The sequence below is a fragment of the Podarcis cretensis genome (genome assembly GCF_951804945.1).
Source record: "Podarcis cretensis genome assembly, chromosome: 15".
Lineage (NCBI taxonomy): Eukaryota > Metazoa > Chordata > Lepidosauria > Squamata > Lacertidae > Podarcis > Podarcis cretensis.
The window spans coordinates 34,589,047-34,601,517 of NC_137185.1; positions in this window are offsets into that span (position 1 = coordinate 34,589,047).

Below are 12,471 nucleotides of genomic sequence, written 5' to 3' on the forward strand. Positions count from 1 at the left end.
GAATCCTTGTTTCACTCTCTTTCCCTGTTACAGTCATCCATATGGTGCAGGGAAGGAGTAAAAGCTTGCACCTCCCTTGAAGTAACACGTAGGACTCAGCTACATTAGTAAAAAAAAACAACCCAAAAAACAGCTTTTTAATGCGTTATAAACATGCAACACCAGATGGCGCTGTAGAGCAAAAACCTTTTCTATGCAATTTTACATAGCGTTTTCTTTTTCTTTTGTTATAATGATTTAATTTCTGACTTATTTACAGCATTTGCCCCCTGTGTATAGATCCACCCTCAGACAGGGGACTAGATAAGAAGCAGCTCAATGGCAGTACTACTGCTTTAAATTCAGAAGGTCATGGGTTCAAGCCCCAGCTTCTCCAAGCCGGACTGTTAATGCCCCTGCCTGAAACTCAGGAGAACCCGCTGCCAGTTTGTGTAAGACAATACTGATTTAGCTGGACCAACCGTCTGTCTCAGTATAAGGCAGCTTTCTATATTCCTAACAGCTCAGCTGAAGAAGAAGCTAGCATCTGAGATTCCTTCACTTGGGGCAATTGGTTGTAGATTGCCTGTGGGTTTTTTGTGGGTTTTTAAAAATTTATTTAATCATTTTTTCAATAGAAACAACAACCATACAAGACACTACAACAAAAACCATAATAACAATAATAACACAATTTGACAATTCAGATTTAAATACACTGATATACCTATGACTTCACCCTTTTAGCAATATTTTCCCACCACTCTCTCGTCCCCCCACTTACCCCCACTATCCACCTTATCGCTTAAATATTCATTCCATATTTCGTCATATTTATCCATTCTTAATTTGCGTCGACATGCAATTTGTTCATATGTAGCTAATCTGTCCATATTATCAATCCATGTGCTTAATGGAATCTTTTTGCGGCTCTTCCAGTTTATCAAAACAAGTTTTTTTGCTTCTAATATAGCACGGTGCATCCATTATTATTTTTTTTGATCCCTTGAAATCTCCCACGATTCCGGAATATAATTTAGGATTAAATTCAATTCCCCTAAATAACCTGTGTTGTAATTCACACCCAATTTGTCTAATTCTCTTTTAAAGCTGTTATGAGAATTATAAGGTCTAAGATATAAAATAAATGTTCATAAATGTACCAGGCAAACACATACATTGAAACTGAAATACTTTATTGTCACTTGTACAACTTATATACAGTGAGATTACATGAGCACCCCCCACTCAGCTCTCTTAGTCTTAATTCCCCTCGTTTACTGACGCACACAGACCAAACCCGAAAGTCAGTTGCCCTGTTGTTATCTTTTCATTCAGCAGCCTAACAGCCCACGGATAGAAGCTGTTCTTTACCCTGTTGGTGTGACTAATCCTGCTTCTATATCTTCTGCCTGAGGGCAGGAGATCAAGAAAGTACTGGCCAGGGTGTGAATCATCCCTGAGAATTTTCCTCACTCTCCTGAGCCAATGTTCTTCTGCTATTTCATCCAGCGGATTCACGGGACAGCCCATAATATCTTGTGCTGTATTCACCACCCTCTGTAGGCACTTCCTATCAGTTGATGTCAAACCAGCGTACCACACTGTGATGTAGTATGAAAGGACACTATCTATTGTTGACCGGTAGAAGGAGATCATCAAATGTTGATTGACATCGTTCTTCCACAATACACTGGTACCTTGGGTTAAGTACTTAATTCGTTCTGGAGGTCCATTCTTAACCTGAAACTGTTCTTAACCTGAAGCACAACTTTAGCTAATGGGGCCTCCTGTTGCTGCTGCGCCCACCATTTCTGTTCTCATCCTGAAGCAAAGTTCTTAACCCAGGGTACTATTTCTGGGTTAGTGGAGTCTGTAACCTGAAGTGTATGTAACCTGAAGTGTATGTAACCCAAGGTACCACTGTACTCTTTAAATATTATATACATAAATATATAATGACTGCTGCCCACATCAAATGGGGGGCGCCTTTTGCGTGGTCATGCACACACACACACCCTGATCCCATACAGCTCCCAGCAGTACAGCCTGGATACTCCGCCCCCCCCCCCCCAGTTGGACACCTAGAGGTAGCCGCCTACCTCTGCCAGTTACCCATTCCCAGCTGGGGAGGCGTTGCCAGGAGAGAGTTGGCCAGGTAAGGGGAGGGATCGCCCAGCCCACACAATAGTGGGCAGAACTTACCTGGGAGTTTTCAGTCGGCTTCAGAGCTTCTAGAGTGAGGACATAGCTGGGGGCGTAAAGCGGTGACCCACGACCCCCCCTGCGGCGGCAATCCCAGGGTTCCCCGTTAAAGGAGTTGTTTTGAGGAGAGGCATTGGCCATACGCCGTTAGGTTGTCACTGCTCTCCCCTGTGGCGGTGGCAAAATGGGGGGCAGGCTCTCTGCTTGAACAGACGTTCTCCAGAGCCAATCCCCACATATCCTGGATAACCCTGATGTTCCCCAGATCCCCGGCCGGAGACTGGGAGGGATAAACGCCCAATGCCTAAGCCAAGGTCTCCCTACATCTGAAGTTTTAATAAAGTTGAGGCCAAATTTTAATCCCATAACACGTCTTGAGTCATTATTCCACGCGGGTGTCGCCCAAGGTCAGGGGGGTCTCCGCCTGTCCGCACAAACCACATGTCTGAAAACAGTACAGGAAAACAGCCATTTTGACTCTTTCAGTGACCTCAAATATTCCTCTGTAGTTTGGATGGAAATGGGAAAAGCCTCCCCATTGTCTCTGTGCTTACAAATCGTGCCTTAAGGGCACATTTATGTAGAATAGGGTGAGCCTGTGACTCGGACTCAGGAATTAAGTATTCATCATCACAAAAGAATGGTCAGGATGTCCAGGTAAACCCATTAACAGGTTTCCTGCCAGACAGGAATTCTGCTGTAGACTGCCCCTTCTATGATGTATGTATGATGTTTTTGGGGGTGGCAGGTGGCGCTGTGGGTTAAAGCCTCAGCGCCTAGGGCTTGCCGATCGAAAGGTCGGCGGTTCGAATCCCTGCGGCGGGGTGCGCTCCCGCTGCTCGGTCCCAGCTCCTGCCAACCTAGCAGTTCGAAAGCACCTCCGGGTGCAAGTAGATAAATAGGGACCGCTTACCAGCGGGAAGGTAAACGGCGTTTCCGTGTGCGGCTCTGGCTCTGGCTCTGGCCAGAGCAGCGATGTCACGCTGGCCACGTGACCCGGAAGTGTCTCCGGACAGCGCTGGCCCCTGGCCTCTTAAGTGAGATGGGCGCACAACCCCAGAGTCTGTCAAGACTGGCCCGTACGGGCAGGGGTACCTTTACCTTTACCTTATTGAGCTGCAAGGTGGGCAGTTTCAAAAATCTCTAGAAGGGCTTGCACACCATTGTTCTGGGTTCCTCCTCCCTCCTTCATGTGGTGAGTGGGGACCCTGTTGCAACAGTTGAATAAAGATCGGGCTTACTAGCTGCTTTGCTTCTCAATATTCTCGGGTTGGCCTCTGTTATTCTCTCCTACCAATAGGGAACCTATGTAAGGACTCTATATGGGCTCTTGAATACCCCATAAGGGAAAGGGAGCAGTTTTTTCTTATAACAAAGCAATCTCGGTTTCATTTCTCTCTCCTGAATCTTCCAGCATTCGGCATCATTGTATGTCTGCAACATCTAGTGTTGGAGGGAGGGAGAAAAAGATTTCTCTATCCACTTCCTCAGTGCCATGCATAATTTTATAAACTTCCATCACACCAATTCTTGCCAGTCTTTTCTCTAATCTAAAAGCCCCCAGATGCTGCAACCTTTCCTCATAGGGGAGTTTCTCCGTTCCCTTGGTCATTTGGGTTGTCCTTTTCTGAACCTTTTCCAATTCTACAATTGGGTGCTAGGGGTGGAGCAGGGCTTCTGCTGGTGGGGTGATTAGGTGAATCCTGCCCATAGCTCTTAAAGCTGTGTATACATATAGTTTGGGCAACTGTGGTTTTTTGTTGTTGTTCTTGTTTCATTTCGCTTGAAGAATATTATTCTTGGCACACCAGTAGTATTTTTATAAACGTTGTGGGCTTCTTTTGAAGACTGTAGCTGAAAAGCAAGATTCAAAATGGTGATATTCCACATATACCTCTATCCTCCAGCACCAGAACGTAAGTTGTTGTGGAAATAATTGTTTTCAAAGAAATTAAAAAATTAAAAGCCATTAAAACTCAAATAAAACCGTGTTTCTATTTAGCTTCAGAGCTAACTGCCTGCCCTGTCACCATGTTGACCAGAAGTCTGGTGATATTCGGTATTAGTCATTCTCAGGAGCGACGCCTTGAAAGGAATGAATCTACTGAGTATATATATATATATATATTAGAGAGAAGAAACACCATGGTGCGTCTGCAGCAGCACAACCAGACACCTTCATCTGTCCCAGCTGCAACAAAACATGTCTCTCCTGCATCGATCTCTACAGCACAGCAGACTCTGCAACCTTCCAACAGCTTGACTTCAGCCCCAAAAGAGACAGACAGGTGCCAACATGCAAACACTAATTCATACCAAAGGGGGGGGGGACCAGAGCAGTTTGCAACACTTGTACATAAACTACACAATAAAAACCATGAAAAGTTAAAATAAGAAAACAGGTAACTACTGTGGAAAAAGGTAGTCTTAATTGCCTGCCTAAGCCTGACAGAAGAGAGAGAGAAAATTCAGCAAGCATTTGAGAAGTTGAAACAGAAGATGCCTGCTGAATCTCTGTGAGCAGAGTAGCCACAGGACTGGGCTGATGGCACTAAAGACTCGGTCTCTTGTTGTTGACAAATGAGCCTTGCCAACTTCAGTGTTCGGGTTGGGATGTAAGGGTTCAGGCCATCCCTAAATTGTTCAGGGCTTTGTAAATTAATACAAGGACCTTGAACCTGGTTGGGTTCAAGGTGGGCAGGCAGTGCATATATTTTCGGTGAGAGTCTGTTGGATACCACCCAGTGTCTCTGGATATGGTCATATGAACAGGGCTATTATTTGAAGGGTTGGGGGTGTCCTTATTTCGTTCTGTTTCTGTGTTAGCCTTGCAAAGCAAGAAAACCATCATCCTGCAACCTTGTGTGGATTATGTGCCTGTCTAAATGCCCATTTATCAAACCAGGGCAAACCTGAAACCATAGGTGAGGTTTTTGGGACCGGATTCCGATGTGAAGTTTTCCTTTCTGTATGTGGCTCTGTATACAATGAGATCAAGGCTGATTATTTCCAGGCACCTTTGATGTGTGGTTTTTTTAGCCTGTCTAGAAGCAGATTATATAAGACCCAGAAAGTCAGAAATTGTTTTCCAAAGCCTGCATCAGAAATAGAGGTTGCTGCGGAAACAGACACATAAATTAATGTCACTGCTTTGAAAAGTTGTTGGTAAACAAGTTACCATTTGATATCGATTCTTTTTGCATATATATAGGTATAGATATATAAAAGCCTAACTCCAAGCAGCTCCAACCAGGCTGTACGTTTTCTCTTTGAGCTCCCAACTTAGCCGATGACCTAAATAGAGGAAATTGCAACTGCTGCCCAATCCACTACATGGAATAATGTTTGCACTGTTTCAAAGAGACATTCTGGGGAGTTATTTGTGATTATGCTTAACAGGCTTATTTATGCCATGCAAACACTTCAGCTATCTCTGTTTGTCAGGGACAAGCCTATCGTTTTGGTCAAACACTCCGTTTTTCTTTTGCTGCAAAGCTGAGATGCCCTCAGTAAAATAAACAATCCAATTACACAATAAACAATAAAACACACACACACAAATCATAACAGGGTCTTCTCCTGATGTTGATGGAACACACCATATATTTAAGGCTCACACAGAGACACCAAGAATCCTGGGGACTGTCATATGTTAAGAGGGCTGGGAATTGTAGCTATGCAAAGATAAACTACAGTTCTCAGAATTGTTTGGGAGAAATGGATTTTGTGTGTGCAGCCCTGGTGTAAAACTTCTGCCATAAAGCTTCATTGTGTGTGTGTGTTTATGGATGTATCTACCATATTTTTCCGTGTGCAATTTTAGTAAAAAATTGGGGGTCGTCTTATGAAAGGAAGGAAGGAAGGAAGGAAGGAAGGAAGGAAGGAAGGAAGGAAGGACATGGTGGCTATAGATATAGGACTCTCTGCCTCTGGTCCGGATTGCAGTCCCCTGGTATTTTCTTTTCTTTCTTTTTATTTAAAAACATAAAAAGAGAGGAAGAGACAAGGTACCCAAAGCAATAGTAAATTAGAAAACTGACTGACACAGCTGCAGACCCACTGCACTAAAAGATAATATCATTTTACAAAACAATTGTAGAAAATCTAACATGAAAGCATTTATTCAACAAGAATTAAATATGGAAAGGGTGAGAGCCACAGTGAGCAAAGATCTGTTTCCTTCCGGAGAAGTGACAAATAGACAAAAGATCAAAAACAGACTTGAGTGCAAAGAAGAAGAAAGAAATCACCAATGAACTCAACACAATTTGTCTTAACTCTTTGAAAAATATAATCCCCAAAGAATAAGCCAGGACCTATGGACTGAGTTGGAGGGAGGGAGGTTATTGAATTAATAATAATAATGTTTGTTTGTTTGTTTGTTTGTTTGTTTGTTTGTTTGTTTGTTTATACCCCACCCACCTGGCCAGGTTTCTCCAGTCACTCTGGGAGGCTCCCAACAAAATATTAAAAACACAATAAAACATCAAACATTAAAAACTTCCCTAAACAGGGCTGCCTTTAGATGTCTTCTAAAAGTCAAATAGTTGTTTATTACCTTGACAACTCATTGGAGGGCGTTCCACAGGGCGGGTGCCACTACTGAGAAGGCCCTCTGCTTGGTTATTTTATTTTTTATTATTTTTATTATTATTATTAGGCACTTCCAGACTGTCACAATATTGGGGTGGGATTCAATCACATAGTGGCAAGTTCAGTTGTTTTAGCAGGTCTTGCACACCAACCCCTCCCCTCCCCCCAAGATCAGACTTCTCCTGATAAGGAAATATATGGGTAATTGTACTGGAAAGTACGGGATAGCAACGTCACCTAACTTCCTCTCAAACAAATCCAGATTAATGCTTATTGAACAAACAATGTGGTTTAGGTTAAGTTCAGTTGTGGATTACTCTGAGGTTGCACACTTATCTCACTCTATAGGACAAGGGAGCCGGCATTTGACCGCAGACAGCTTCCGGGTCATGTGGCCAGCATGACTAAGCTGCTTCTGGCGAACCAGAGCAGCACACGGAAACGCCGTTTACCTTTCCACTGGAGCGGTACCTATTTATCTACTTGCACTTTGACGTGCTTTCGAACTGCTAGGTGGGCAGGAGCCGGGATCGAGCAAGAGGAGCTCACCCCGTCGCGGGGATTCAAACTGCTGACCTTCTGATCGGCAGGCCCTAGGCTATCAGCTCAATAAACACTCTGGAAGTGCTATTTGAGGAAATGGAGGGGAACAGCAGGTAGGGATTTTCAAGCAGGAAACCAGCATGAGACTCCAATCCAATTCAATGCATTTCTGATCAGAGGTCCATAAATAGCTTTTCCTCCAAAGGAATTCTGACCAGTTTGAAGCATACTTCTAATAAAAAAAGTGTATTTATTTGCTTGATTTGGTTCTACATAGTACCGTAGATGTTAAAAGGCAGGGAAAAGGAGAATATGAGTTGAAATCGTTTTGATTCTAGCAGATCTGTATACCCTGTTTGCCTTATGGCATTACCTCTCACCTAGAAACCCACTGTTTTTTCCACCTTTGAACTCTTCACCTACCTTTATCAACCAATTAAGTGCTTAAAACAAGATTACGACTTGCCCATCTGCATCTCTGCCCTCTCTGTTTTGCGAAAGAATTAAGAAAGTAGAGCAAGGGGTCAGATTAAAAAGGAAGTCAGAAAAAATGCCGGTAACCTGACAATAATTTCAAGACAGGAAAATGGATTATTTCTGAAGATCAAATAGGTTAACATTATGATCAGGAAAGAGATGTGAAAATGAAGCAAATATAGGCCCCAAACTAGGAACTGAAATTCAGTTTGAAACTCAAGCATCCTCTGAAATTTGCACTTCCCTGAATTTTGCAGAACAGTCCTCCAACCAATAAATGTGTACAACAATGCATAAAGGTAAAGGTAAAGGTACCCCTGCCCGTACGGGCCAGTCTTGACAGACTCTGGAGTTGTGCGCCCATCTCACTCAAGAGGCCAGGGGCCAGCGCTGTCCGGAGACACTTCCGGGTCACGTGGCCAGCGTGACATCGCTGCTCTGGCGAGCCAGAGCCGCACACGGAAACGCCGTTTACCTTCCCGCTGGTAAGCGGTCCCTATTTATCTACTTGCACCCGGAGGTGCTTTCGAACTGCTAGGTTGGCAGGCGCTGGGACCGAGCAGCGGGAGCGCACCCCGCCGCAGGGATTCGAACCGCCGACCTTTCGATCGGCAAGCCCTAGGCGCTGAGGCTTTAACCCACAGCGCCACCTGCGTCCCACAACAATGCATATACTAGGGTAAAGTGTGTGTCAGATGCACATGAAATAAAAAAATAAATTGTCCAGTAGCACTTTATAGACCAACTAAGTTTGTTCTGGTATAAGCTTTCATGTGCATGCACATTTCTTCAGATTTGTCTACCTGAATCTAAGATCCATATATTAGTGAAAAGAACATAGAAAAACAAATTATATTATGGGGAAATGCTTTACGAAAATGTGTATATTAGGCAAAAAAATGCAAGCCAAATATGTATAGTAGGAGATATTTGGGCAAAACTGCTGATGAGTTTTCATGGGGACTTTTTTTTTCTTTTCTTTTTTTTAAAAATCAAACTGATGTGGAAGTGTGGAAAACTGACCTTAAGAGTGGGGAAAACGAGAAACTAAAGTGGACAGATTCACCCATCCTTATTGAAATTCTTATTGTCCATTTTTAAAAGACTATTTTAAAGTTAACCATTATCTACAACCCTTTAAAAAAGCCCTACTGTTAGTCAGCGTGAGACAAGACTTCAGGTGGCAAATGCTGCATTGTGGCAATAGCAGCAGCCCTTGGGCTTCTCTCCTTGAGTCCTTTCTATCTGAGGTCACAGCTAGGCAAGCCACATGTCCTGTCCTGGGCCTCCTAAACTAGCCTGCTGCCCCAAGTGTGATAGAGGATGCTCATAGAACATTTCTCCAATATCCTGAAGGCTTCCTGATCTCAAAAAGCCCCAGGGGAGGCGTTACCTTATGATATCTTCCCCTGAAATCTATTTGACGTGTGATCAGCTGGTGTCTGTGGGCCTACCAAGCACCTGAGATCAGTACACTGGTGGTTTTGCTTTTAACTTTTTTTAAAAAAGGAAAAACAATTACGTATTTTTCCGTGTGTTAGACGCCCCCATGTATAAGACGCCCCCTATTTTGGGGGACTCCAAATTAAGAAAACACCACCTCAACACTACCCATGTATAAGACAAGCCCCAATTTTCAACCTTATTTTTTGGTATTAAAAAAACCTAGTCTTATAAACGGAAAAATACGGTATATTGCTGCACTGACACTCACTAACATCCCTTGACCACCTCAAACATAAGATAACCATGAAAGAATCTCTGCACCCCATTAACTCCTACATCAGGAATGGGGAATATCTGGCTCCTCAGGTATCTTTAGACATCACCTCCCATTAACCCCAGCCGGCAATGATGGGTGTTATTGGTATAAAAATATCCATTGGGTTACAGGTTCCCGCCTGGTCTTAGCTTCTTTCTCCTCCATGGTTTGTTGCAGCAGACATCACCTGCGAGCACTGCAGTTTCATCCTATTAGTTCCTCAGCCCAGTGAGCAAAAATAAGCCTAAAGGGAAGCCAGCTTGGTTTTAACATTGATTCTCAGAAGAATAACTTGCTGGAGCAGAATCATGCATAGGGAGAAAAAACTGAGAAGACTGATACACTTGGCTCATTGAACATTGAACACGGATTGAAGTCTGTTTTATTTATTGGGGCGGCAGAAGGCTAATATTCACAAAGGGATTTCAGCCTTGTTACTGTCACCAGCATGACCACAAAGGAGGATGGGATCTATTGTAGGAGAGAGGATTTGCGTGTTCAGACCCAGAAACTTCCCCCCTAAATAAATTCACACTTGACTCAAATTTTGGTTTTGGTTTTTGGCAGAATTTAGGTCACAACTTTACTGATTACAGAAAGTGAATGGTTGCATAGGTTCTGGTTCAACTAGCTCCCTGCCATGCAGGTAGCGCTGACCCAGGGTTCCAGCATAGGTCAGCCAAGGGTGAACACCTGGATAAGTGGAAAACTGGGGACAGGCTATCTCCACCACCCAAATGTCCCCCTGCACTCAGGCCCGGGCACAACCCCCTCTCAGGGGTTGACCAAACCACCAAGTCCCTGGATTTTTTAACAGAATACCCTTCACATAGGGATGGCAAGAGCGTTCTCCCATCCCTATCACCTGAACCAGAGCCTATCTGCAACCTTACAAGTTGTGACGATTTGCTACGTGGCAAGTGAAACCCAAATAGCAACAGCCAAACAGCCAAGTGGGGAAAATTCCTGCCGTGCCCCTGTCCCAACGACAGACGACACACAACAGCATAGCAAGGTCAAGCGCAAAGCCCTAAAAGTAGGGCAAGGTGGGCGGGTGTTCTGAATGCACGCACCGAAAGAGGAAGCTCTGGGTCACGTGCATGGGCATAAATAGATCCCTCAAACCGTCTGGACTGCGTCCCATTGGCCAGATTGCACCCAGCTACGAGGGACCTACCAATCAGGTGTTGTGGCTGGCCAAACGTACCCACCCACAACACAGGGCGTCGGTTTTCCAGGTCTCACCACAATACATGCCCTCTTTAAGGGAGGGCCCGATTTAGGAAGATCGAGTGGGTCATGCAGGAATGATGGGGTGAGGGGCAGTGCTCTTTTTCTTCTGAACACTCTAAGGATGGGATAAAAGACTCCAGTGGTACTTGGCATCTGCCATCTGTCCTGCTTTTGCTTCAGATGCAGCTGTGCCTTTGGCTGTTTCCAGGTGTGTGTACTTTTGCTATGCCCAACCATCACTGTTCTGCTTTAATTCAGAAATGGCATAGCAATTCTGCTTCCAGACTTCTGGAATCCAAGCAGCATTCTGTAGCTGACTGAGCAGCCCTGCTTTCCACAGCTCCAAATGTCGGGGAGGGGGGTGTTAATATTAAGTGGGAGGGAAAGAGTTAAATATTCTCACTACACTCCCAATCATGACCCACCCCCGGCAATGCAATTACTTGGAGTGGAGAAGAAAGGAAACAGATATAAAGGCAAAAAGCTACTTGGAAAGGGAAGGGTTAAAGTGATGGAGTTTGTTCCTAGAGAGGAGAAATACAGTGAAGGAAATACAGAGTAGGAAATGGACAGCGCAATCTACACTGGCCAGAAGCACCCAGACAACTGATTGAACAACTGCATATTATTATTATTATTATTATTATTATTATTATTATTATTATTGTCAGGGGTTCAGGAGCAGAAGCACAGGGAAGAGGGGAGATGGAGAGTGAAGGGGAAGAATCTGAGGGCAGCGTAGGAGAAGATGACAGTGGCCCGAGAGATTCCATGAGCCTCTCCAGCGAATCGGAAGATTCACAGAAGGGGGCGCCAGTGGCCAGGGCAAGGGGATTCCCAAGGGGGACACTCCAGGAGCAAGGGGCCAGCAGGGACTCCCAGAGTAGCAGTTGGAAATCAGGACCAGCTTCCCCACCAGAGCATAGTGGGGGGGAAGAGTCCCAGGTATCGAGGGCAGAGGATTCCACACCAGGGAGTGAAGATAAGTCAGGGCTGGCCACGCCTCCGTCGGAGAGCCAGACAACGGAGGGGAGGTCAGATCCGGGCAGTATCCCGGAAGAGGGAAGCAGTGACAGAAGCAGTGTGACGGTCAGGAGGAAGGTCACTGGGTTGGCGCGAAAGGCAAGTTCAAATGTACAGGAGCACGGGACAGCAGAGAATGAGGATTGGGAACCGGGTCCTAAAGCCCGCTGGAGACAGGGGGAGGAGTCAGCCAACTCAGCGTCGGAAGAGTCCAGAAAGGGGAAAGCCCCGGCGGGCAGGAGGACCCAGAGGAGGAGAGAACAACGGAAAAGGTGGAGCAGGGCTAGGATCTTAAACTGGTGTCAGAGGGGAGGAGATTCAGACGGGACTTCGCCGGTCTAGGGTTTAAGACGTAGAGCTGCGCGCTGCGGCTTTGGAATGGAAGTTGAACTTCAATAAAGACTTTTGTACATAACGACGATCGGGCGTTGGTCCTCTGTGAGCTGGGACCTAGGGGCAGCTCTGACAATTATTAATACTACTACTACTACTATTTATACCCTGCCCATCTGGCTGGGTTTCCCCAGCCACAAAAACTTCCCTAAACAGTATATATAGTATGGTTCAAATACACCTGGGGAAATTGGGCAGCTGTTCCATTATTATTATTATTATTATTATTATTATTATTATTATTATTATTAAGTCAGGTGGGT